Source organism: Scyliorhinus torazame, chromosome 5 (genome assembly GCF_047496885.1).
Source record: "Scyliorhinus torazame isolate Kashiwa2021f chromosome 5, sScyTor2.1, whole genome shotgun sequence".
Lineage (NCBI taxonomy): Eukaryota > Metazoa > Chordata > Chondrichthyes > Carcharhiniformes > Scyliorhinidae > Scyliorhinus > Scyliorhinus torazame.
The window spans coordinates 183,769,159-183,796,728 of NC_092711.1; the positions used below are offsets into that span (position 1 = coordinate 183,769,159).

Here is a 27,570-nt window from a genome sequence, read left to right on the forward strand (position 1 = left end):
CCTCTTGGTGACACTTTCTATTTTGGAAGGTTAAGAGGCACCATCCCATTACTAAGACTTTGAACACAGCAATCTAGATGAACACTCCCACAAAACATTGCGAGAGCACTGCACTGGCGGACGTGCTGTCCTTTGTTTGAGGTTTTCAACCCAGGTCCCCTCTGGACTGTAAGTGGGTTGTTGAAGAGCACATGTCACTGTTTTCACAGAGAACAGGGTCCTGTGTCCTGTCCAATATTTATCACTCTATCAACATCAGAACAACAGATTCTCTGCTCATTGCGATGTTGCTGTTTGTGAGTGTTGCTAAGCTTCCCACATTACAACAGTGAATCCACTTCAAAGTGACTTCATTGTCGGGGAAGCACTTTGGTATTGCCGTGGTGCTGACAGGTGCCAAATAACTGTGAGGATTTCTTTATTTCTAAATTTTTGGCCAGAATTGTTGATTTACGTGCTGGCTGAAAAAGCTCCTTCCGAGCCATTCTATCTCAATCCTTAACATCCCAGGCTCCAAACACTCATTCCAGGTTAGGCAACGTTTCACTTGTACCTCTTTTGGGGTGATAAGGTAACACAGTGGGTAGAACAGTTGCTTCATAGCTCCAGGGTCTCAGGTTTCATTCTTGGCTTGGGTCACTGTCTGTGCAGTGTCTGCACGTTCTCCCCGTGACTGCGTGGGTTTGCTCCGGGTGCTCCGGTTTCTCCCACAGTCTAAAGATGTGCAGGTTAGGTGGATTGGCCGTGATAAATTGCCCTTAGTGTCCAAAAACAAAAGGTGAGGTGGTGTCATGGGGTTACGGCGATAGGGTGGAGGCATGGGCTTGGGTAGGGTGCTCTTTCCAAGAGACGGTGCAGACTCGATGGGCTGAATGGCCTCCTTCTGCACTGTAAATTCTTTGATTCTTTCCATTTGGTCTAATTGTATTCGCTTCTCCCAATGTGGTCTCCTCGGATAGAACAAACGCAGACTTGATGATCGCTTTGCTGAGCATCTTCGGTCTGTGCGCATTCAGGACACTGATCTTCCTCAGCTAAAGGTTTGGGAATAGAAAATAGTAATATAGAATTTGGCCCACCGAGTCTGCACCGACCTGCAAATGAGCACTTGGCCCATACACAGATCCCCCCATATTGCCGCAACCTCATGAGGCAAAATGCACAACCCTGGACACTAAGGGACAATATTCAAGGTAATCGACCAAAACTGCATATCTCTGGACTGTGGGAGGAAACCGCAGCACCCAGAGGAAACCCAAGCAAACACGGGGAGAACGTGCAGACTCCGCACAGACAGCGGCCCAAGCCGGAATTGAAACCGGCGCGCGCTGTGAGGCAGCAGTGCTAACCACAGTGCCACCGGCACGCAGGTAGGTCTGAGGAAACTCAATCGATGAGGAGATTGAACGCTGAGATGGAGAGATTTTTGGACGCCAAGGGAATGGGGCGTTATCGAATTGGTATGAAACTGGGTTGCGGCTGAAATATTTGTTTCTGTGTAAATGGTAAAATCTGAGCCATTAACACCTTGGACCATGATCTCTATGATCAGCACTTTGCAGCATTTCACTGCCCTTCGCTTTCTGCCTCCGTCATGGCTCGCGACCTGCTGCACATGTGACAGTTGCAGTTCAGATGCGAAAGCAGAAATCTGCCACCTATGATTCTGCACTGTTTTCGACCAGGAAGGAAGGCAAGATTGGTCATAAAGAATAAACATTCATTCCCTGACAAGGAATCGAACCCGGGCCGCGGCGGTGAGAGCGCCGAATCCTAACCACTAGACGACCAGGGAAGCTAATAGATTACGTTTTAGCATTGTCCTGAATTGCTGTTTTTTGCTGGTATCGATGTTACGGATCGAATGGCACACATGCTGCCTGACTTCCCTTGATTTCCAGCATTTTCGCCTTACACGAGCGATGCCAGATTTGGTTTGAACAATTTACTCACCGTGGGTCGTTGGTCCAGGGTATGCATCTCTCTTTGGGTATTAAGATGGCGAGCTTGTGAGAGGTCCCGGGATCAAATCCTGGCCGAGCTCATGCCTGTTTTCCCATGGTGACCAAGATGCAGTTTAAATTCATTTCTCTGCAGTTCATGCGGCGGAATTGGTTTACGTGGGGTTTAATTTCAGAGCAGGAGTCCACGCCACAGGCAATCCATCAACACAACAGACTGGCAACAAAATCACAACATTCTGGGAGGCGACAATGCGCGCGGATGTTCACCTTAAACTGAATGACTAATTCAGAGGACCCCGTGCATTTGGGTTCAGACAGCTGGCTGTGTGTGAATTCCTATTTATCAGTGGGTTGTCGACATCTATCCCACTCTCTCTTTTTATTTCACTCTGTATATCTCCCTCAGTCCCCTTCTCCCTCACAGTCTCTCTTTTTGTGGCTCAATCGAGTTTTCCACTTTTCCTCTTTATTCCTTCTATTCTCTGACTGTCCGTGGATAACCGATGTTAGCCAGTTTAACCAAACCAGGGTTGATTCCTGAGATGAGGCAGTTGTCATGGCTGGAGGGATTCACTGCGATGAGTCTGATCACTTTGAAATTGAGAAAAATGGGAGGTGATCTGATCGAGAAGCCTCAATGTTTCACAGTGGAAATGCTGAGTGTTTCGCCCTTCATCAGACCGCCCCCCCCCCCCCGCCCCCCCCCCCCCCCCCCCCCTCTGGCTGGAGTATCTAGAATTGGGCTCACATTCGCCGGATGACGTGTCAGCCATTTAGGACAAAGGTGAGGAGACATTTATTACCTCGCTGAAAGACTTGGGAATAGAATAGTGCAGAAGGAAGCGGTTCGGCCATTCCAGTCGGCACCACCCTTTGAAAGGAGCATTTGACCCATACACAGTTCCCCAATATTCCCATATCGTAAGCTGCACAGCCCTGGGCAGTAAGGGATATTATGGTCACCCACCAAACCTGCATAACTTTGGACTGTGGAATGAAACCGCACACAATGGAAACCGGCGTACGCACGGGGAGAACGTACAAGTTCTACATGCGGCGGGCGATGTGAGACGTGAGGCAGCAGTGCTAACTACTGTGCCACGATGCCGCCCAGAGGTCTGTGGACCTCAGGCGATAAGGAGATTGAACGCTGAGATGGAGAGGTTTTTAGACAGTACGAGAATGCGGCGCTATCGGGATCGGGTGTGAGGCTGAAATATTTGTTTCGGTCTAAATGGTAAAATCTGAGCCATTACCACCTGACTTTACCTTGTACCATGATCTCTATAATCAGCGCTTTGCAGCCTATCACTGTCCTCCTCTTTCTGCGTTCGTCTTTGCTCTCGACGTGCTGCATATGTAGCTATCTCAGCTCGTGTGGAAAGTAGAAATCTCGCTCCTGTGATTCTGAGCTGCTTTCAACCAGGAAGGCAGGATAGATCGAAAGGAATCAAAGTTCCTTCCATGACCGGGAATCGAACCCAGGCAGCGGTGATGAAAGCGCCGAATCCTCACTACTAGACCACCGATTGACAGTGCTTCATTATGGTTTACCCTGGATCCTTTTGCTTGCGACGGCCTGTTCATGAGTCTGGCTGACTTCAAAATTAGGTGCGAGTAAAAATGGGATAGGTATGTTTTCTATAGAACAGAGGAGGCCAAGGGGAGATTGAATTCATGTTTCTAACATGATGAAGGATTGAGATAGAAACCAAACAGAAAATGCTGGAAAATCTGAGCAAGTCATCAACATCTGTCGGGAGAGAAAAGAGCCAACGTTTCACGTCCAGATTGCCGTTTGTCAAAGCTAAAAGACAGCGAATGTGGGAAATATTTATACTGTAGATTGACAGAATGAAAGATGAGTCATAGACACAGAAACCAAGGGAAAGAGCGCTAATGGCAGTACCCTGAGAGAACAAAATGTGCGAAAGGCCAAACAGTAGCGAAACAAACATCAGCGGGTAAACTCTGACAGATGTAGATGTGGGGGGAGGGGAAGGGGATAAAAGAAAAGGAAATATAAAATGACAAGCAACGGGAAATGAATGTCTCCTCACCTCAAACCTAAATGGCTGACACATCATCCGGAGAATGTGAGGCCAATTCTAGTCTCTCCAGTTGGGGGAGGGGCAGGTACGACGGGGGGAAACGCCCTCTCAGCATTTGCACTGTGGAGCACTCTCCGAAAATCATCGTAGCGAATCTCTCCTGTCAGGACAACTGTCTCATCTCAGGAATCAACCCTGGTTTGATTAAACTGGCTAACATCGGTGAGGCACGGGCAGTGAGAAAATAGAGGGAATAAAGCAAAAAAGTGGAAAACTAGATAAAGTCACAGAAAGAGAGACTGAGGGAGAAAGAAACGGAAGGAGAAATGAAATGAAAATCACTTATTGTCACAAGTAGGCTTCAAATGAAATTACTGTGGCCCCTAGTCGCCACATTCTGGCGCCTGTTTGGGGAGGCTGCTACGGGAATTGAACCATGCTGCTAGCCTGCCTTGGTCTGCTTTCAAAGCCAGCCATTTAGCCCTGTGCTAAACAGAAGTGCAGAGATGAATAGAAACAGAGAGTCATCTGAACAGGGGTCATCTGAATTGGTCATTGGGGTGTGGTATTGATGGATTTCCTGCGGTGCGGGCTCCTGCTCTGAAATCAAGCCCCATGTAAACCAATCCCGCCGGATGCACGAGAGGAATGAACTTCACATTTATCTTGGACAACATGGGAAAAGAGGCGTGAGTTCGCCCGGGATTTGAACTCTTGCAAGCTTCCCATTGTAACAACTATAGAAGACAGAATTATACGCCTACATCAACGAACCACCGGTGAACTAAAAGGTCAAAGCCTATCAGACGTCGCTCGTGAAAGGGGAAAATGCTGGAAAACACAGGAAGTCACACAGCATGTGTGCTATTCGATTCGTCATATCGATACCAGCAGAAAATCAGCATTTCAGTCCAATACCACATTCTATCTGTGTCTCTATAGCTCTGTAGGTTCCGGAATATGAACTGTCTGTCCAGGTGTTCTTTTATTTTATCCAATGGGTGTTTGTGCCTCTCTGACCAGCTCAGGCAGTGATTTTCGCACTCCAGACTCGAGGTGAGTTAAGTAACTCCCCAACTCCACTCTAATTATTCCATTAATTCTCGTCAATTGACTTATTTGTATTCCTCTTGGTAATACTTTCTATTTTGGAAGGTTAAGAGGCACCATCCCATTACTAAGACTGCAATTGAGTTTCACACTCCCACAGAGCACTGCAGCAAATGGAGCACTACGCTCACTGGCGGACGGAGGTTTTCAACTCAGGTCCCCTCTGGACTTTCAGTTAGATATTGAAGAGCACATGCCACAGAGAACAGGGTCCTGTGTCCTGTCCAATATTTGTCACTCAATCAACATCAGGAGAACAGATTCTCTGCTCACTGCGATGTTACTGTTTGTGAGTGTTGCTAAGCTTCCCACATTACAACAGTGAATCCACTTCAAAGGGACTTCATTGTCTGGGAAGCACTTTGAGATTGCGGTGGTAGTGACAGGCGCCATATACATGTGAGGGTTTCTTTATTTCTAAATCTATGCACCTAATTATTGATATTTGTGCTGACGGAAATAAATTCTTCCAAGCCACTCTATCTCTGCCCTTCATCGTGGTCTAAACATCAATTTAATCTCTTCTTCGCCTCCTGTGCTCCAAGGAAAAGGGGCCCACCCTGTCCGATCTTTCCTCCCATCGAATGCTGAAATGAATCATGTTTTTGAGAAGGGCTTCTCATGCGAAGAGAACGTGGGCAATCTATACTACAGCATTGGCGGTCAGCGTTCCTGATGGTCTCGTGGTTAGAATTTGGCGCTCTCACTGCCGTGGCCCGGATTCGATTCCCGGCCTGGAAATGAACTTGTGTTCCTTTCAACTAATCCTGCTTTCCTTCCTGGCCGAAAACAGCTGAGGGTCACAGGAGGGAATTTTGTCATTTTGCATCTGTACAGCAGCTCGAAAGCAAAGCTGGAGATAGGAAGAGAAGGACAGTGCTGGGCTGTAAAGTTCTGATCATAGACAGAATGGTGCAAGGTAAAGGCAAGTGGTAATGGCTCAGATTTTACCATTTACACCGAAACAAATATTTCAGCATCAAACCCAGTTTCTTCCCGCACCCGATAGCGCCCGCATTCCATTCATGTCCAAAAATCTCTCCCTCTCAGCGTTCAATCTCCTCATCGACTGAGGTTCCTCAGACCTGTGGGTGGCACAGTGGTTAGTATTGCTGCCTCACAGCACCCCCGGCTTAGGTCATTGTCTACGTAGGGTTTGCACGTTTCCCCCGTGTCTACGTGGGTTTCCTCTGGCTGCTGCGAGTTCCTCTCACAGTCCAGAGAGATGCACGTTTGGTGAATTGCCCTGGTACATTGCCCTTTCGCGTCCAGAGTTGTGTAGCTCACATTATGGTGTTATTGGGAATATGGGGGAATCTGTTTATGAGTCAAGTGCTCATTTGAAAGGTCGGTGCAGAGCCGATGGGCCAAATGTCCTCCTCCCGCACTGTAGATATTCTATTTCATTCCTTTTTTTTAACAAACAATTTTATTGAGGTATTTTAGGCATATAGAAAAAATGACATTGTACGGTACAAACAAAAAAAGAAGTCAAGACACAAATTACACATGAAACATAATGCAAACCATAATGTTCACACACGGACCTGCCTCAATATCCCCATACTCTACTCTATCCTCGCTGACGCTTACTCCTCGGCGAAGAAGTCAATAAATGGCTGCCAACTTCGGGCAGCCATTGAACCTCTCAAGGCGAACTTGACTTTCTCTAGGCCAAGAAAGCTCGCCATGTCCGATAGCGATACTTCAGTCCTCGGGGGCTTTGAGTCCCTCCATAGTAACAGTATTCGTCGCCGGGCTACCAGGGTAACAAAGGCCAGAACATCAGCCTCCCTTTCTTCCTGGGCTCCTGGGTCCTCCGAAACCCCAAAGATTGCCACATCCGGGCTCATTACCACACCAGTTTTCAACACCCGGGCCATAACATCTGCAAATCCCTGCCAATACCCGCCGAGTTGAGGGCACAACCAGAACATGTGTTCATGGTTAGCCGACCCTCCGGCGCATCTAGCACACTTCTCCTCCAGCCCGAAGAATCTGCTCATCCGGGCCACCCTCATGTGGGCCCGGTGCACAACCTTAAACTGGATCAGGTTGAGCCTGGCGCATGCTGCGTTCACGTTTAGTCTGCTCAGGGCTTCTGCCCAAATACCGTCCTCCAGCTCCCCCCCCCCCCCCCGCCCCCCCCCCCCCCCCCCAGAGCTCCTCCTCCTACCTAAGCTTCAGGTCCTCGGTCTGCGTATCCTCAGCTCTCATTAGCTCCTTGTACACGTCTGAAACTCTACCCTCTCCCACCTTTCCCCTAGAAACTACCCTGTCCTGCCTCCCCTTTGGTGGGAGACGTGGGAAGGACGGCAGCTATCTGCGTATAGAATCGCTCACCTGCAAGTCTCTAAAGTAGTTCCCTCTCATCAGCCCAAGCTTCTCCTCCAGTGCCCTCATGCTCGGAAAGCTCCCTTCCAGGAACAGATCCCCCATCCTCACAATTCCCGCCCTCCTCCACAGTCGATACCCCCCGTCCATGTTCCCCGGGGTAAATCGGTGGTTGCCGCATATTGGGGTCCACACCAATGCTCTTACCTCCCCTACATGCCTCCTCCACTGGCCCCAGGTCCGTAGAGCCACCACCACTATCGGGCTGGTGGAGTACCGTGCCGGCGAAAGTGGCAGAGGCACCATGACCAGGGCTGCTTAGCTAGTGCCCCTGAATGAAGAAGCCTCCATCCGCTCCCAAACCAGCACCGCACCCACCATCCATTTCCTTATCATTGCTATGTTGGCCACCCAGCAATAGTTGCTGAAGTTCGGCAATGCCAGCCCCCCTTCTCCTCTGTTCCTTTCAAACATCACCCTCTTCACCCACGGGGACTTCCCTGTCCATTCAAATCCCAGAATAATTTTATTCAGCCTCTTAAAGAAGGACTGCGGGATAAAGATGGGGAGACACTGAAAAACAAACAAGAACCGCGGGTGAATCGTCATCTTAACAGTCTGCACCCTCCCCGCCAATGACAGCAGGAGTGCATCCCACCTCCGGACCTCATCCCTCACTCATTCCACCATTTGGGACAGGTTGAGCTTATTCAACCTGCCCCAGTCCCGTGCCACCTGAATCCCCAAATATCGGAAACTCTCCCCCACTAGCCTGAACGGCAACCCCTTCAGCCTACTCTCCTGACCCTCACCTGAATTACAAACAACTCGTTCTTAGCCATGTTCAGTTTGTATCCGGAGAACCGGCCAAATTCCCTCAGGTTGCCATAATACCGTTCATCCCCACCATTGGGTCCGATACATATAACAGCAGATCATCCGCATGTAACAAGACTCTATGCTCCAGTCCCCTACGGGCCAGCCCGTTCCAGCCCCTAGAAGCTCTCAGTGCAATTTCCAGCAGCTCCATGGCCAGCACAAACAGCAGTGGGGAGCGAGGGTAGCCCTGTCTTGTCCCACGGTGCAGTCGAAAGTAGTCTGATGTCGTCCTGTTTTTCCTTACACGCACCTCCGGGTCCTGATACAATAGCCTAACCCAGTCGATGAACCCCCCCCCGAACCCAAACCATCCTAATACCTCCCACAGATAAGCCCACTCGATCCGGTCAAAAGCTTTTTCAGCATCCATCCTCCCTACTCTCCAGGAGCATCATAATCACGTTGAGCAGCCTTCTTATGTTGGCCACCACCTGCCTCCCCTTTACAAACCCGGTTTGGTCCTCCACAATTACATCCGGTACACAATCCTCAATTCTGGTCACCAAAATCTTGGCCAGTAACTTGGCATCTACGTTAATCAGAGATCGGCCTGTATGGCCCACAGTCCTCCGGGTCCTTATCCTATTTCAGAATGAGCAAAATGGTGGCCTGCGACATCTTCGGGGGTAAATTCCCTCTGTCTCTTGCCTTGTTATTTTGTTGCCAGTCTGTTGTGTTGATGGATTCCCTGTGGCGTGGGCTCCTGCTCTGAAAGCAAACCCCATGGTAACCAATTCCCGCAGAATGAACGGCAGAGAAATGCATTTAACCTGCATCTTGGACAACATGGAAAAAACAGGAAGGAGCTCGGCCAGGATTGATCCCTGGACCTCTCACACGCTCGCCATTAAAACAAAGAAGGAGAGAATCATACCCTAGACCAAGGACCCACGGTGAGTAAGTTGATCAAACCAAATCAGACATCGCTCGTACAAGGCGAAAATGCAAGAAAGCACAGGAAATCAGGCAGCATGTGTGCCATTTGATCTGTCACATCGATACCAGCAGAAAATCAGCAATCCAGGACAATGCTGAAACGTGGGAGGTTAGCTTCCCTGGTGGTCTAGTGGTTAGGATTCGGTGCTCTCATCGCCGCAGCCTGGGTTCGATTCCCGGTCAGGGAATAGAAGCTGTTTCTTTTCGACCAATCCTGTCTTACTTCCTGGTCGAAAACAGCACAGATTCCTGCTTTCGCATCTGAGCTGCAACATTCACATGTGCAGCAGGACGCGAGCCAAGACGGAGTCAGAAAGCGAAGGGCAGTGATCGGCTGCGAAGGGCAGTGATCGGCTGCAAAGCGCTGCTCATCGAGATCATGGTACAAGGTGGTAATGGCTCAGATTTTACCATCTGCACAGAAACAAATATTTCAGCTGAAAACCCAGTTTCACTCAAGATCCTGATTGCGCCCCATTCCCTTAGCTTCCAAAAATCTCTCCATCTCAGCGTTGAATCTCCTCATCGATTGAGGATCATCAGACCTCCCTGCGTGCCGCTGGCACTGTGGTTAGCACTGCTGCCTCACAGCGCCCCTCGGTTTCAATCCCGGCACGGGCCACTGTCTGTGCGAAGTTTGCACGTTCTCCCCGTGTCTGCTTGGGTTTCATCTGGGTGCTGCGTGTTCCTCCCACAGTCCAGAGATATGCCGTTTTGGCCTATTAACAAGATATTTTGTTCCTTCGTGAGCAGGACTGTGCAGTTCACCTCGTGAAGTTGTGGGACCATGGGCGGATCTGTGTATGGGCCAAGTGCTCATTTGCAGGTCGGTGCAGATTCGGTGGGCCGAATGGCCTCCTTCTGCACTGTAGTAATTCTATATTACTATTTTCTATTCTCAAGTAATTCGGTGAGGAAATAGATGTCTCCTCACCTGAATCCTAAATGGCTGACACATCATCCGGAGAATGTGAGCCCAATTCTAGACACTCCAGGCGCGGGGAGCGGACGGGGGGGAAACGCCCTCTCAGCATTTGCACTGTGAAACTCCCTCCGAAATTCATCGTAGCGAATCTCTCCTGTCAGGACAACTGTCTCATCTGAGGAATCAACCCTGGTTTGGTTAGACTGGCTAACATTGCTTAGCCACGGGCGGCTAGAGAATAGAGGGAATAAAGAGGAAAGGTGGAAACTAGATAGAGTCACAGAAACAGTGACTGTGAGAGAGAAAGAGACTGAAGGAGGTATACAGAGACAAATAGACGTGCACAACCCACGAATGATTAAGAATACACACACAGCCAGCTGTCTGAACCACAATGCACGGGGTGATCTGAATTCGTCATTGGGGTCATGGTGGTGTTGTGTTGATAGATTCCCTGCGGTGTGGTCTGCTCTGAAAGCAACCGCCATGTAAACCAATTCCGCCGTATGCAGGAGAGAAAGGAGCTTAACTTTCATCATGGACAAGTGGAAAAAGAGGCGTGTGTTCGTCCGGGATTTGATCCCCTGAACACTTGCAAGCTCTCCATTATAACATCCGAAGACAGAATCAGACGCCTACATCAACGAACCACCGGTGAACTAGAAGTTCAAAGCCTATCAGGAGTCGCTTGTGAAAGGCGAAAATGCTGGAAAACACAGGAAGTCAGACAGCATGTGTTCCAGCTCAGGAAGTGATTTTCGCACTCCAGACTCGAGGTGAGGTAAGTAACTCTCCAACTCCAGTCTAATCATTCCATTGATTCTCCACAATTGACTTGTTTCTACTCCTCTTGGTAACAGTTTCTATTTTGGAAGGTTATGAGGCACCATCGCATTACTAAGACTTTGAGCACAGCAATCGAGATTAACACTCCCACAGAACACAGCGAGAGCACTGCACTGGTGGACGCGCTGCCCTTTCTTTGATGTTTTCAACTCAGGTCCCCGCTGGACAGTCAGTTGGATGTTGAAGAGCACATAAAGAACAAAGAAAAGTACAGCACAGGAACAGGCCCTTCGGCCCTCCAAGCCCGTGCCGACCATGCTGCCCGACTAAACTAAAATCTTCTACAGTTCCTGGGTCCGTATCTCTCCATTCCCATCCTATTCATGTAATTGTCAAGATGCCCCTTAAACGTCACTATCGTCCCTGCTTCCACCAGCTCTTCCGGCAGCAGGTTCCAGGCACCCACTACCCTGTGTGTAAAATACCTGCCTCGTACATCTCCTCTAAACTTTGCCCCTCGCACCTTAAACCTATGCCCCCTAGTAATTGACCCTTCCACCCTGGGGAAAAGCCTCTGACTATTCACTCTGTCTGTGCCCCTCATAATTTTGTAGACCTCTATCAGGTTGCCCCACAAATTCCGTTGTTCCAGTGAGAAGAAACCAAGATTATTCAACCGCTCCTCATAGCTAATGCCCTCCATACCAGGCAACATCTTGGTAAATCTCTTCTGCACCCTCTCTAAAGCCTCCACATCCTTCTGGTAGTGAGGCAACCAGAATTGAACACTATACTCCAAGTGTGGCCTAACTAAGCTTCTATACAGCTGCAACATGACTTGCCAATTCTTATACTCAATGCCCCGGCCAATGAAGGCAAGCATGCCGTATGCCTTCTTGATTACCATCTCCACCTGTGTTGCCCCTTTCAGTGACCTGTGGACCTGTACACCTAGATCTCTCTGACTTTCAATACTCTTGAGGGTTCTACCATTCACTGTATATTCCTTACCTGCATTAGACTTTCCAAAATGCATTACCTCACATTTCTCCGGATTAAACTCCATCTGCCATCTCTACGCCCAAGTCTCCAAACGATCTAAATCCGGCTATATCCTCTGACAGTCCTCATCGCTATCTGCAATTCCACCAACCTTTGTGCCATCTGCAAACTTGCTAATCAGTCCAGTTACATTTTCCTCCAAATCATTTATATATACTACGAACAACAAAGGTCCCAGCACTGATCCCTGCGGAACACCACTAGTCATAGCCCTCCAATTAGAAAAGCACCCTTCCATTGCTAATCTCTGCCTTCTATGACCTAGCGAGTTGTGTATCCACCTTGCCAGCTCACCCCTGATCCTGCGTGATTTTACATTTTGTACCAGTCCACAATGAGGGACCTTGTCAAAGGCCTTACTGAAGTTCATATAGACAACATCCACCGCCCTACCTGCATCAATCATCTTTGTGACCTCATCGAAAATCTCTATCAAGTTAGTGAGACACAATCTCCCCTTCACAAAACAATGCTGCCTCTGACTAATACATCCATTTGCTTCCAAATGGGAGTAGATCCTGTCTCGAAGAATTCTCTCCAGTAATTTCCCTACCACTGACGCAAGGCTCACCGCCCTGTAGTTCCCTGGATTATCCTTGCTACCCTTCTTAAACAAAGGAACAACATCGGCTATTCTCCAGTCCGCCGGGACATCACCTGAAGACAGTGAGGATCCAAAGATTTCTATCAAGGCCTCAGCAATTTCCTCTCTAGCCTCCTTCAGTATTCTAGGGTAGATCCCATCAAGCCCTGGGGACTTGTCTACCTTAATATTTTTCAAGACGCCCAACACCTCGTCTTTTTGGATCTCAATGTGATCAGCCTACACACCCTTCTCCAGATTCAACATCCATCAATTCCTTCTCTTTGGTGAATACTGATGCAAAGTATTCATTTAGTACCTCGCCCATTTCCTCTGGCTCCACATATAGAATCCCTTGCCTTTCCTTTAGTGGGCCAACTCTTTCCTGGCTACCCTCATGCTTGTCACTGTTTTCACAGAGAACAGGGTCCTGTGTCCTGTCCAATATTTATCATTCCATCAATATCAGAAGAACAGATTCTCTGCTCACTGCGATGTTGCTGTTTGTGAGTGTTCCTAAGCTTCCCACATTACAACAGTGAATCCACGTCAAAGTGACTTCATTGTCGGGGAAGCATTTTGGGATTGCGGTGGTGGTGACAAGCGCTATATAAATGTGAGGATTCCTTTATTTCTAAATCTATGTCCCTAATTACTTAATTCAGCGCTTATGGAAATAGCTCCTTCCAAGCCACTCCATCTCAGTCCTTCACCATGTTCTAAACATCACTTCAATATCCCATTAGCCTCCTCGGTTCCAAAGAAATGGGGCCCACCCTGTCCGCTCTTTCCTCAAAGATAATTTTGAAGTAAATCAGGTTCATGAGGAGGGCTTCTCATACGAAGAGATGGTGGCTGAGCAATACTAAAGCGCACGTGATCAGCTTCTCTGGTGTTCTAGTGGTTAGGATTCACTGGCCCGGGTTCGATTCCCGGCCAGGGAATGAAGTTTTATTCCATCCGACCAAACCTGCCGTCCTTCTTGGTCGAAAACGATCAGGACGGAAATTTGTCGTTTCACATCTGAGCTGTAATACTCACCTGGGCAAAACTGGAGACAGAAAGAGGTCAGTGCTTGGCTGTAATGTGCTGATCATAGAGATCATGGTGCAAGGTAAAGTCAAGTGACAATGGCTCAGATTTTATCATTGACCGAATGGCCTCCTCCCGCACTGTAGATATTCTATTTCATTCTATTCTATTCCCAAGCGTTTCGTTGAGGAAATAGATGTCTCCCTACCCTTGTCTTAATGGCTTCCACGTCAACAGGAAGATTTGACCCCAATTCCAGACACCCAGCCAGAGAGGGCGGGGAAGGGGGGAGGGTTTGGATGGGGCGGGTCTGATGAGGGGAAATACCCACTCAGCATTTCCACTGTGAAACCCTCTGCGAAATAGAGTGCTCTCGAACTTATCACCTCCCATTTTTCTAAATTACAAAGTGATCAGACTTATCGCAGTGAGTCTCTCGAGCCAGGACAGCTGCCTCATCTCAGGAATCAACTCTGGTTTGGTTAAGCTGGCTAAGATTGTTTAGCCACGGACAGCGAGAGAATAGAGGGAATAAAAAGGAAAAGTGGGAAATTCGATAGAGCCACAGAAGGAGAGACTGTGAGAGAGGAAGAGACCGAGTGAGCTATACAGAGTCAAATAGAAAGTGAGAGTGGGATAGATGTCGACAACCCACGGATGAATAAGAATACACACACAGCCAGCTGTCTGACCCCAAATGCACGGGGTCCTCTGAATTGGTTCCTCGGGTTAAGGTGAACATCCGCGCGCACTGTCGCCTCCCGGAATGTTGTGATTTTGTTGCCAGTGTGTTGTGTTGATGGATTCCCTGTGGCGTGGACTCCTGCTCTGAATGCAAACCCCATGTTAACCAATTCCGCCGTATGAACGGCAGAGAAATGAACTTAACCTGCATCTTGGACAACATGGAAAAAACAGGTATGAGCTCGGCCAGGATTGATCCCTGGACCTCTCACACGCTCTACATTAAAACAGACAGAGAATCATACCCGAGACCAACGACCCACGGTGAGTAAATTGTTCACACCAAATCAGACATCGCTCGTGTGAGCCGAAAATGTAGGAAAACAGAGGAAGTAAGGCAACATGTGTGCCATTCGATATGTCACACCAAAAGCAGCAGAAAATCAGCAATCCAGGTCAATGCTAAAACGTCGTAGGTTTGTTTCTCCAGTAGTTTGCTTCGCCGGTGGTCTCGTGGTTAGGATTCAGCGGTCTTACTGCCGCGACCCGGGTTCGATTCCCGGTGAGGTTATGAAAATTTATTCTTTTCGACCAATCATGCCTTTCTTCCTGGTCGAAAACAGCGCAGAATCGCATGTGGGAGATTTCTGCTTTTGCATCTGAACTGTTGGTGGCGCAAATCATCGTGAATGACGATGATTAATGCCATTACTGAAACATGGTTAAAGATGATCACGACTGGGAGTTAAATATCCAAGGGTATCAAACTATTCGGAAACACAGAGTGGATGGTAAAGGAGGTGGTGTAGCTCTGTTATTTAAGGATGACATCCGGGCAATAGTAAGGGATGACATCGATGCTATGGAGGATAAGGTTGAATCCATTTGGGTGGGAAACAGGAATAGTAATGCGAAAAAGTCACTGATAGGAGTAGTCTATAGGCCATCAAATAGTAACATTATGATGGGGCAGGCAATAAACAAAGAAATAACTGATGCATGTAGAAATGGTACAGGAGTTATCACCGGGGATTGTAATCTACATGTCGATTGGTTTAACCAGGTCGGTCAAGGCAGCCTTGAGGAGGAGTTTATAGAATGTATCCTCGATAGTTTCCTAGAACAGTATGTAAAAGAACCTACGCAGGAACAAGCAGTCCTAGATCTGGTCTTGTGTAATGAGACAGGATTGATTAATGATCTCATAATTACGGATCCTCTCAGAAGGAGCCATCATAATATGGTGGAATTTAAAATACAGATGGAGGGTGAGAAGGTAAAAACAAACACTAGTGTTTTGTGCTTAAACAAAGGAGATTACAATGGGATGAGAGAAGTGCTCGCTAAGGTAGACTAGGAGCAAAGACTTTATGGTGAAACAGTTTAGGACCAGCAGAGAACCTTCCAAGCGGTTTTTCACAGTGCTCAGCAAAGATTTATACCAACAAAAAGGAAGGGCGGTAGAAAGAGAGAAAATCGACCGAGAATATCTAAGGAAATAAGGGAGAGTATCAACTTGAACGAAAAAAGCATACAAAGTGGCAATAATTAGTGGGAGACTAGAGGACTTGGAAATCTTTAGCGGGCAACAGAAAGCTACTAAAAAAGCTTTAAAGAAGAGTAAAATAGATTATGAGAATATACTTGCTCAGAATATAAAAACAGACAGTAAAAGTTTCTGCAAATATATAAAACAAAAAAGAGTGGCTAAGGTAAATATTGGCCCTTTAGAGGATGAGAAGGGAGAGTTAGTAATGGGAGATGAGGAAATGGCTGAGGAACTGAACAGGTTTTTTGGGTCGGTCTTCACAGTGGAAGTCACAAATAACATGCCAGTGACTGATGGAAATTAGGCTATGATAGCTGAGGACCTTGAGATGATTGTTATCACTAAGGAAGTAGTGATGGGCAAGCTAATGGGTCTAAAGGTAGACAAGTCTCCTGGCCCTGATGGAATGCATCCCAGAGTGCTAAAAGAGATGGCTAGGAAAATTGCAAATGCACTAGTGATAATTTACCAAAATTCACTAGACTCTGGGGTGGTCCCGGCGGATTGGAAATTAGCAAACGTGACACCACTGTTTAAAAAAGGAGGTGCACAGAAAGCGGGTAATTATAGGCCAGTTAGCTTAACTTTGGTAGTAGGGAAGATGCTGGAATCTATCATCAAGGAAGAAACAGCGAGGCATCTGGATGAAAATTATCCCATTGCACAGATGCAGCATGGGTTTATGAAGGGCAGGTCGTGCCTAACTAATTTAGTGTAATTTTCTGAGGACATTACCAGTGCGGTAGATAATGGGGAGCCAATGGATGTGGTATATCTGGATTTCCAGAAAGCTTTTGACAAGGTACCACACAAAAGATTGCTGCATAAGATAAAGATGCAGGGCATTAAGGGTAAAGTAGTAGCTTGGTTAATTAATAGAAAGCAAAGAGTGGGGATTAGTGGGTGTTTCTCTGGTTGGCAATCAGTAGCTAGTGGTGTTCCTCAGGGTTCAGTGTTGGGCCCACAATTGCTCACAATTTACATAGATGATTTGGAGTTGGGGGCCAAATGCAATGTGTCCAAGTTTGCAGATGACACTAAGATAAGTGGCAAGGCAAAAAGTGCAGAGGATACCGGAAATCTGCAGAGGGAATTGGATAGGTTAAGTGAATCGGCTAGGGTCTGACCGACGGAACACAATGTTGACAAATGTGAGGTTATCAATTTTGGTAGGAATAAAAGCAAAAGTGATTATTATTTAAATGATAAAATATTAAAACATGCTGCTGTGCAGAGAGACCTGGGTGTGCTAGTGTGCTAAGGAGTCGCAAAATGTTGGTTTACAGGTGCACAGGTGATTAAGAAGGCAAATGGAACTTTGTCCTTCATTGCTAGAGGAACGGAGTTTAAGACTAGAAAGGTTATTCTGCAATTGTATAAGGTGTTAGTGAGGCCACACCTGGGGTATTATGTTCAGTTTTGGTCTCTTTACCTGAGAAAGGACGTACAGGCGCCAGAGGGTGTGCAGAGGAGATTCACTAGTTTAATCCCAGATCTGAAGGGGTTGGATTACGAGGAGGGGTTGAGTAGACTGGGAATGTACTCGTTGGAATTTAGAAGGATGCGGGGGATCTTATAGAAACATATAAAATTATGAAGGGAATAGATAGGATAGATGTGGGCAGGTTGTGTCCACTGGCGGGTGAAAGCAGAACTAGGGGGCATAGCCTCAAAATAAGGGGAAGTAGATTTAGGGCTGGGTTTGGATGAACTTCTTCACCCAAAGGGTTGTTAATCTATGGAATTCCTTGCCAAGTGAAGCAGTTGAGGCTCCTTCATTAAATTTTTTTAAAGATAAAGATAGATAGTTTTTTGAAGAATAAAGGGATTAAGGGTTATGGTGTTCGGGCCGGAAAGTGGAGCTGAGTCCAAAAAAGGTCAGCCATCATCTCATTGAATGGTGGAGCAGGCTCGAGGGGCCAGATGGCCTACTCCTAGTTCATCTTGTTTTATGTTCTTATGTCTAGTGATTAGGATTCGGCGCTTTCACCGCCGCGGCCGGGTTCCATTTCCGGCCAGGGAATGAAGTTTTATTCCACCCGACCAAACCTGCCGTCCTTCCTGGTCGAAACCAGCTTAGGACCACAGGAGGAAATTTGCCGTTCCGTGTCTGAGCTGTAATACTCACCTGTGCAGCAGCTCGAGAGCAAAGCTGGAGACCGAAAGAGAAGGACAGTGCTTGGCTGTAATGTGCTGATCATAGAGATCATAGTGCAAGGTAAATGCAATTGATAATGGCTCAGATTTTACCATTTACACCGAAATAAATATTTCAGCATCAAACCCAGTTTCTTCCCACTCCTGATCGCTCCCGCATGCCATTATCATAGATTCATAGAATTTACAGTGCAGCAGGAGGCCATTCGGCCCATCGAGTCTGCACCGGCTCTTGGAAAGAGCACCCTACAGAAGGTCAACACCTCCACCCTATCCCCATAACCCAGTAACCCCACCCAACACTAAGGGCAATTTTGGACACTAAGGGCAATTTATCATGGCCAATCCACCTAACCTGCACATCTTTGGACTGTGGGAGGAAACCGGAGCACCCGGAGGAAACCCACGCACACACGGGGAGAACGTGCAGACTCCGCACAGACAGTGACCCAAGCCAGAATCGAACCTGGGACCCTGAAGCTGTGAAGCAATTGTGCTATCCACAATGCTACCGTGCTGCCCCAAATCTCCCATCTCAGCGTCCCAAATCTCTGCATCTCAGCGTTCAATTTCCTCATCGACTGAGGTTCCTCAGACCTGTGGGCGGCACGGTGGCACAGTGGTTAGCACTGCTGCTTCAGAGCACCCCCTGGTTTGAATCCCGTCTTGGGTCACTGTCTACGGAGAGTTTGCACCTTTCCCCCGTATCTACGTGGGTTTCCTTTGGCTTCTGCGTGCTCCTCTCACAGTCCAAGGATATGCAGGTTTGGTGAATTACCATGGTACATTGTCCCTTTGCGTGCAGGGTTGTGCAGCTCACGTTATGGTGTTATTGGGAATATGGGGGAATCTGTTTATGAGTCAAGTGCTCATTTGAAAGGTCGGTGCAGACCCGATGGGCCGAATGGCCTCCTCCAGCACTGCAGATGTTTTCTTTCATTCTATTCTATTCCCAAGCCTTCGGTGAGGAAATAGATGTCTCCTCACATTTGTCTTAAATGGCTTCCACGTCATCTGAAGAATTTGACCCCAATTCTAGGCACCCAGCCAGAGAGGTCGGGGGGGTGGGTGTTGTGGATGGGGCGGGTCTGTTGAGGGGGGAACCACCCTCTCAGCATTTCCACTGTGAGACCCTCTCCGATATTGAGACATCTCGATCTGATCACCTCCCATTTTTCCCAATTTCAAAGTGATCAGACTCATCGCAGTGAATCTCTCCAGCCAGGACAGCTGCCTCATCTCAGGAATCAACCCTGGTTTGGTTTAGCTGGCTAACATTGGTTCGCCACGGACAGCGAGAGAAGAGGGAATAATGAGGAAAAGTGGAAAACTAGGTAGAGCCGTTGAAAGAGAGCCAGTGAGACGGAAAGAGACCGAGGGAGCTATACAGAGTCAAATAGAAAGAGAGAGTGGGATAGACGTCGACAACCCACGGATGAATAAGAATACACACACAGCCAGCTGTCTGAACCCAAATGCACGGGGTCCTCTGAATTGCTCATTCGGGTTAAGGTGAACATCCGCGCGCATTGTCGCCTCCCGAAATGTTGTGATTTTGTTGCCAGTCTGTTGTGTTGATGGATTCCCTGTGGCGTGGGCTCCTGCTCTGAAAGCAAACCCCATGTTAACCAATCCCGCCATATGAACGGCAGAGAAATGAACTTAACCTGCATCTTGGACAACATGGAAAAAACAGGAATGTGCTCGGCCAAGATTGATCCCTGGACATCTCCCACGCTCTCCAATAAAACACACAAAGAGAGAATCATACCCTAGACCAACGACCCACGGTGAGTAAGTTGTTCAAACCAAATCAGACATCGCTCATGTAAGGCGAAAATGCAAGAAAGCACAGGAAGTCAGGCAGCATGTGTGCCATTCGATCTGTCATATCGATACCAGCAAAAAATCAGCAATCCAGGACAATGCTAAAACAGCGGCGGTCAACTTCCCTGGTGGTCTAGTGGTTAGGATTCGGCGCTCTCACCCCCGCGGCCCGGGTTCGATTCCCGGTCAGGGAATGGAAGTTCACTCTTTTCCACCAATCCTGCCTTATTTCCAGGTCGAAAACAGCGCAGATTCCTGCTTACGTACCTGAGCTGCAACAGTCACATGTGCAGCAGGACGCGAGCCAAACCGGAGACAGTGATCGGCTGCAAAGCGCTGATCATCGAGATAATGGTACAAGGTGGTAATGGCTCAGATTTTACCATCTGCACAGAAACAAATATTTCAGCCGCAAACCCAGTTTCACTCAAGATCCTGATTGCGCCCCATTCCCTTAGCGTCCAAAAATCTCTCCATCTCAGCGTTGAATCTCCTCATCGATTGAGGTTCCTCAGACCTCCCTGCGTGCTGGTGGCACTGTGGTTAGCACTGCGGCTTCACAGCGCCCCTCGGTTTTAATCCCGGCCACTGTCTATGCGGAGTTTGCACGTTCTTCCCGAGTCTGCTTGGGTTTCATCTGGGTGCTGCGCGATCCTCCCACAGTCCAGAGATATGCAGTTTTGCCGATTACCATGATATTTTGTTCCTTCGTGAGCAGGACTGTGCAGTTTACCTCATGAAGTTGTGGGACCATGGGCGGATCTGTGTATGGGCCAAGTGCTCCTTTGGAGGTCGGTGCAGATTCGGTGGGCCGAATGGCCTCCTTCTGCACTGTAGTAATTCTATATTACTATTTTCTATTCTCAAGCCATTCGGTGAGAAAATAGATGTCACTTCACCTGAATCCTAAATGGCTGACACATCATCCGGAGAATGTGAGCCCAATTCTAGACACTCCAGTCGCGGGGAGCGGAGGTGCGACGGGGGTGGGGGGGGGGGGGGGGGGGGAACGCCCTCTCAGCATTAGCACTGTGAAACTCTCTCCGAAATTCATCGTAGCGAATCTCTCCTGTCAGGACAACTGTCTCATCTGAGGAATCAACCCTGGTTTGGTTAGACTGGCTAACATTGCTTAGCCACGGGCGGCTAGAGAATAGAGGGAATAAAGAGGAAAGGTGGAAACTAGATAGAGTCACAGAAACAGTGACTGTGAGAGAGAAAGAGACTGAAGGAGGTATACAGAGACAAATAGACGTGCACAACCCACGAATGATTAAGAATACACACACAGCCAGCTGTCTGAACTACAATGCACGGGGTGATCTGAATTCGTCATTGGGGTCATGGTGGTGTTGTGTTGATAGATTCCCTGCGGTGTGGTCTGCTCTGAAAGCAACCGCCATATAAACCAATTCCGCCGTATGCAGGAGAGAAAGGAGCTTAACTTTCACCATGGACAAGTGGAAAAAGAGGCGTGTGTTCGTCCGGGATTTGATCCCCTGAACACTTGCAAGCTCTCCATTATAACATCCGAAGACAGAATCAGACGCCTACATCAACGAACTAGAAGTTCAAAGCCTACCAGGAGTCGCTTGTGAAAGTCGAAAATGCTGGAAAACACAGGAAGTCAGACAGCATGTGTTCCAGCTCAGGAAGTGATTTTCGCACTCCAGACTCGCGGTGAGGTAAGTAACGCTCCAACTCCACTCTAATCATTCCATTAATTCTCCATAATTGACTTGTTTGTACTCCTCTTGGTAACAGTTTCTATTTTGGAAGGTTATGAGGCACCATCCCATGACTAAGACTTTGAGCACAGCAATCGAGATTAACACTCCCACAGAACACAGCGAGAGCACTGCACTGGTGGGCGCGCTGCCCTTTCTTTGAAGTTTTCAACTCAGGTCCCCCGCTGGACAGTCAGTTGGATATTGAAGAGCACATAAAGAACAAAGAAATGTACAGCACAAGAACAGGCCCTTCGGCCCTCCAAGCCCGTGCCGACCATGCTGCCCGACTAATCTAAAATCTTCTACAGTTCCTGGGTCCGTATCTCCCTATTCCCATCCTATTCATGTAATTTTCAAGATGCCCTTTAAACGTCACTATCGTCCCTGCTTCCACCAGCTCTTCCGGCAGCAGGTTCCCGGCACCCACTACCCTCTGTGTAAAAAACTTGCCTCGTACATTTCCTCTAAACTTTTCCCCTCGCACCTTAAACCTATGCCCCGTAGTAATTGACCCTTGCACCCTGGGGAAAAGCCTCTGACTATTCACTCTGTCTATACCCCTCATAATTTTGTAGACCTCTATCAGCTCGCCCCGCAACTTCCGTTGTTCCAGTGAGAAGAAACCGAGTTTATTCAACTGCTCCTCATAGCTAATGCCCTCCATACCAGGCAACATCCTGGTAAATCTCTTCTGCACCCTCTCTAAAGCCTCCACATTTTTCTGGTAGTGTGGCGACCAGAATTGAACACTCTACTCCAAGTGTGGTCTAACTAAGTTTCTATACAGCTGCAACATGACTTGCCAAATCTTATACTCAATGCCCCGGCCAATGAAGGCAAGCATGCCGTATGCCTTCTTGATTACCTTCTCCACCTGTGTTGCCCCTTTCAGTGATCTGTGGACCTGTAAACCTCGATCTCTCTGACTTTCAATACCCTTGAGGGTTCTACCATTCACTGTATATTCCCTACCTGCATTTGACCTTCCAAAATGTATTACCTCACATTTCTCCAGATGAAACTCCATCTGCCATCTCTACGCCCAAGTCTCCAAACAATCTAAATCCGGCTGTATCGTCTAACAGTCCTCATCGCTATCCACAATTCCACCAACCTTTGTGTCATCTGCAAACTTGCTAATCAGTCCAGTTTCATTTTCCTCCAAATCATTTATATATACTACGAACAGCAAAGGTCCCAGCACTGATCCCTGCGGAACACCACTAGTCACAGCCCTCCAATTAGAAAAGCACCCTTCCATTGCTACTCTCTGTCTTCTATGACCTAGCGAGTTGTTTATCCACCTTGCCAGCTCACCCCTGATCCTGCGTGATTTCACATTTTGTACCAGGCCACAATGAGGTACCTTGTAAAAGGCCTTACTGAAGTCCATATAGACAACATCCACCGCCCTACCTGCATCAATCATCTTTGGGACCTCTTCGAAAATCTCTATCAAGTTAGTGAGACACGACCTCCCCTTTACAAAACCATGCTGCCTCTGACTAATACGTCCATTTGCTTCCAAATGGGAGTAGATCCTGTCTCGAAGAATTCTCTCCAGTAATTTCCCTACCACAGACGCAAGGCTCACCGCCCTGTAGTTCCCTGGATTATCCTTGCTACTCTTCTTAAACAAAGGAACAACATCAACTATTCTCCAGTCCTCCAGGACATCATCTGAAGACAGTGAGGATCCAAAGATTTCTGTCAAGGCCTCAGCAATTTCCTCTCTAGTCTCCTTCCGTATTCTAGGGTAGGTACATCAGGCCCTGGGGACTTATCTTTTCATAGATTATCATAGAATTTACAGTGCAGAAGAAGGCCATTCGGCCCATCGAGTCTGCACCGGCTCTTGGAAAGAGCACCCTACCCAAGGTCCACACCTCCACCCTATCCCCATAACCCAGTAACCCCACCCTACACTAAGGGCAATTTTGGACACTATGGGCAATTTAGCACGGCCAATCCACCTAACCCGCACATCTTTGGACTGTGGGAGGAAACCGGAGCACCCGGAGGAAACCCACGCACACACGGGGAGGATGTGCAGACTCCGCACAGACAGTGACCCAAGCCGGAATCGAACCTGGGACCCTGGAGCTGTGAAGCTTTTGTGCTATCCACAATGCTACCGTGCTGCCCGTAATATTTTTCAAGACGCCCAACAGCTCGTCTTTTTGGATCTCAATGTGACCCAGGCTACCTACACACCCTTCTCCAGACTCAACATCGATCAATTCCTTCTCTTTGGTGAATACTGATGCAAAGTATTCATTAGTACCTCGCCCATTTCCTCTGGCTCCACATATAGATTCCCTTGCCTTTCCTTCAGTGGGCCAACTCTTTCCTGGCTACCCTGTTGCTTGTCACTGTTTTCACAGAGAACAGGGTCCTGTGTCCTGTCCAATATTTATCATTCCATCAATATCAGAAGAACAGATTCTCTGCTCACTCTGCTGTTTGTGAGTGTTCCTAAGCTTCCCACATTAAAACAGTGAATCCACCTCAAAGTGACTTCATTGTCTGAGAAGCACTTTGAGATTGCAGTGGTGGTGACAGGCGCCATATAAATGTGAGGATTCCTTTATTTCTAAATCTATGTCCCTAATTATTTAATTCAGCGCTTACGGAAATAGCCCCTTCCAAGCCACTCTATCTCAGTCCTTCATCATGTTCTAAACATCACTTCAATATCCCATTAGCCTCCTCGGTTCCAAAGAAATGGGGCCCACCCTGTCCGCTCTTTCCTCAAAGATAATTTTGAAGTAAATCAGGTTCATGAAGGAGGGCTTTTCATGCGAAGAGATGGTGGCTGAACAATACTAAAGCACAGGTAATCAGCTTCCCGGGTGTTCTCGTGGTTAGGATTCGACGCTTTCACCGGCGTGGCCCAGGTTCGATTCCCAGCCAGGGAATGAAGTTTTATTCCATCCGACCAAACCTGCCGTCCTTCTTGGCCTTCGGGCAGCATGGTAGCATTGTGGATAGCACAATTGCTTCACAGCTCCAGGGTCCCAGGTTCGATTTCGGCTTGGGTCACTGTCTGTGCGGAGTCTGCACATCCTCCCTGTGTGTGCGTGGGTTTCCTCCGGGTGCTCCGGTTTCCTCCCACAGTCCAAAGATGTGCAGGTTAGGTGGATTGGCCATGATAAATTGCCCTTAGTGTCCAAAATTGCCCTTAGTGTTGGGTGGGGTTACTGGGTTATGGGGATAGAGTGGAGGTGTTGACCGTGGGTGGGGTGCTCTTTCCAAGAGCCGGTGCAGACTCGATGGGCCGAATGGCCTCCTTCTGCACTGTAAATACTATGATAAAGAAAAGGATCAGGAAGGAAATTTGTCATTTCACATCTGAGCTGTGCAGCAGCTCGAGAGCAAAGCTGGAGACAGAAAGATCACATGCTGGTCTGTAATGTGCTGATAATAGAGATCATGGTGCAAGGTAAAGTCAAGTGACGTTGGCTCAGATTTTACCATTGACCGAATGGCCTTCTCCCGCACTATAGATATTCTATTTCATTCTATTCTATTCCCAAGCGTTTTGCTGAGGAAATAGATGTCTCCCTACCTTTGTCTTAATGGCTTCCACATCAACAGGAAGATTTGACCCCAATTCTAGACACCCAGCCAGAGAGGACGGGGAAGGGGGGAGGGTGTGGATGGGGCGGTCTAATGAGGGGGAAATACCCACTCAGCATTTCCACTGTGAAACCCTCTGCGAAATAGAGAGCTCTCGAACTTATCAACTCCCATTTTTCTAAATTTCAAAGTGATCAGACTCATCGCAGTGAATCTCTCGAGCCAGGACAGCTGCCTCACCTCAGGAATCAACCCTGGTTTGGTTAAGCTGGCTAAGATTGTTTAGCCACGGACAGCGAGAGAATAGAGGGAATAAAAAGGAAAAGTGGGAAATTCGATAGAGCCACAGAAGGAGAGACTGTGAGAGAGAAAGAGACCGAGTGAGCTATACAGAGTCAAATAGAAAGTGAGAGTGGGATAGATGTCGACAACCCACGGATGAATAAGAATACACACACAGCCAGCTGTCTGAACCCAAATGCACGGGGTCCTCTGAATTGGTTATTCGGGTTAAGGTGAACATCCGCGCGCATTGTCGCCTCCCGGAATGTTGTGATTTTGTTGCCAGTGTGTTGTGTTGATGGATTCCCTTTGGAGTGGGCTCCTGCTCTGAATGCAAACCCCATGTTAACCAATCCCGCTGTATGAACAGCAGAGAAATGAACTTAACCTGCATCTTGGACAACATGGAAAAAACAGGAATGTGCTCGGCCAGGATTGATCCCTGGACATCTCCCACGCTCTCCAATAAAACACACAAAGAGAGAATCATACCCGAGACCAATGACCCACGGTGAGTAAGTTGTTCAAACCAAATCAGACATCGCTCGTGTAAGGCGAAAATGCAAGAAAGCCCAGGAAGTCAGGCAGCATGTGTGCCATTCGATCTGTCATATCGATACCAGCAAAAAATCAGCAATCCAGGACAATGCTAAAACAGTAGCGGTCAACTTCCCTGGTGGTCTATTGGTTAGGATTTGGCGCTCTCACCCCCGTGGCCCGGGTTCGATTCCCGGTCAGGGAATGAAAGTTCATTCTTTTCGACCAATCCTATCTTACATCCTTGTCGAACAGTACGAAGTCTTACAACACCAGGTTAAAGTCCAACAGGTTTGTTTCGATGTCACTAGCTTTCGGAGCGCTGCTCCTTCCTCAGGTGAATCTCCTTGTCGAAAACAGCGCAGAATCGCAGGTGGGAGATTCCTGTTTTTGTATCTGAGCTACAACAGTCACATGTGCAGCAGGACGTGAGCCAAGACGGAGGCAGAAAGCGAAGAGCAGTGATAGGCTGCAAAGCGCTGATCACAGAGATCATGGTACAAGGTGTTAATGACTCAGATTTTACCATTTACACAGAAACAAATATTTCAGCCGCAAACCCAGTTTCACTCCCGATCCTGATTGCGACTCATTCCCTTAGCGTCCAAAAATCTCTCAATCTCAGCGTTCAATCTCCTCATAGATTGAGGTTCCTCAGACCTCCCTGCATGCCGGTTGCACTGTGGTTAGCACTGCTGCCTCACAGCGCCCCTCGTTTTCAATCCCGCCATGGGCAACTGTCTGTGCGGAGTCTGCACGTTCTCCCCGTGTCTGCGTGGGTTTCATCTGGGTGCTGAGCTTTCCTCCCACAGTCCAGAGATATGGGGTGAGATTCTCCACTCCCTCGCCTGGGCCGCCAAAATTTCCCGGGACGCCTGTCCGATGCCCTCCCGCGATTCTCCCAAGCGGCAGGAATGGCCCGGTCGAGTTTCGCGGGCCGCAGGCCGGAGAATCGGCGGAGACACCCAAAATGGCGATTCTCCGGCACCCCCGCTATTCTCAGGCCCGGATGGGCCGAGCTGCCAGGCCAAAACGGCGGGTTTTTCCCGGCGCCGTCCACACCTGGTTGCTGCCCTCGTGAACGGTGCCTGAACGCTGGGGGGGGGGGGGGGGGGGCGGCGGCCTGCGGGGGGGGGGTGAGGGGTAGATCCTGCACCGGGGGGTACCTCAAATGTGGGGTGGCCCGCGATCGGTGCCCACCGATCGTCGGGCCGTCCTCTCTGTAGGATGCCCTCCTTCCTTCCGCAGCCCCACAAGATCCGTCAGACATCTTCTTGCGGGCGGACTTAGAGAGGATGGCAACCACGCATGCGCGGGTTCGCGCCCGCTATGCGCCGCCGGCCGTGTCATCTATGCGGCGCCGCCTTTACGTGGGCGACAAGGCTTGGAGCGTGTAGATGACGCGGCCCCGATCCTGGCCCATTGCCAGGGCCTGAATCGGTCGGGATCGGGGCCGTTTCACGCCGTCGTGAACCTCAACGGCGTTCATGACGGCGCGGCCACTTCGGCGCGGGAGTGGAGAATCCCGCCCATGCAGTTTTGGTTGATTACCATGATATTTTG

General features: G+C 48.5%; 3 non-coding genes across 3 annotated transcripts; all 3 read left to right on the forward strand.

The window, feature by feature from the left end:
- Positions 1 to 9,390: 9,390 nt before the first annotated feature.
- Positions 9,391 to 9,462, forward strand: trnae-cuc (transfer RNA glutamic acid (anticodon CUC)). Its single transcript has one exon. It is a non-coding gene; the product is annotated as a tRNA-Glu (tRNA).
- A 10,539-nt stretch (positions 9,463 to 20,001) lies between these two features.
- Positions 20,002 to 20,073, forward strand: trnae-cuc (transfer RNA glutamic acid (anticodon CUC)). Its single transcript has one exon. It is a non-coding gene; the product is annotated as a tRNA-Glu (tRNA).
- A 6,067-nt stretch (positions 20,074 to 26,140) lies between these two features.
- On the forward strand, positions 26,141 to 26,212 carry trnae-cuc (transfer RNA glutamic acid (anticodon CUC)). Its single transcript has one exon. It is a non-coding gene; the product is annotated as a tRNA-Glu (tRNA).
- Positions 26,213 to 27,570: the final 1,358 nt, after the last annotated feature.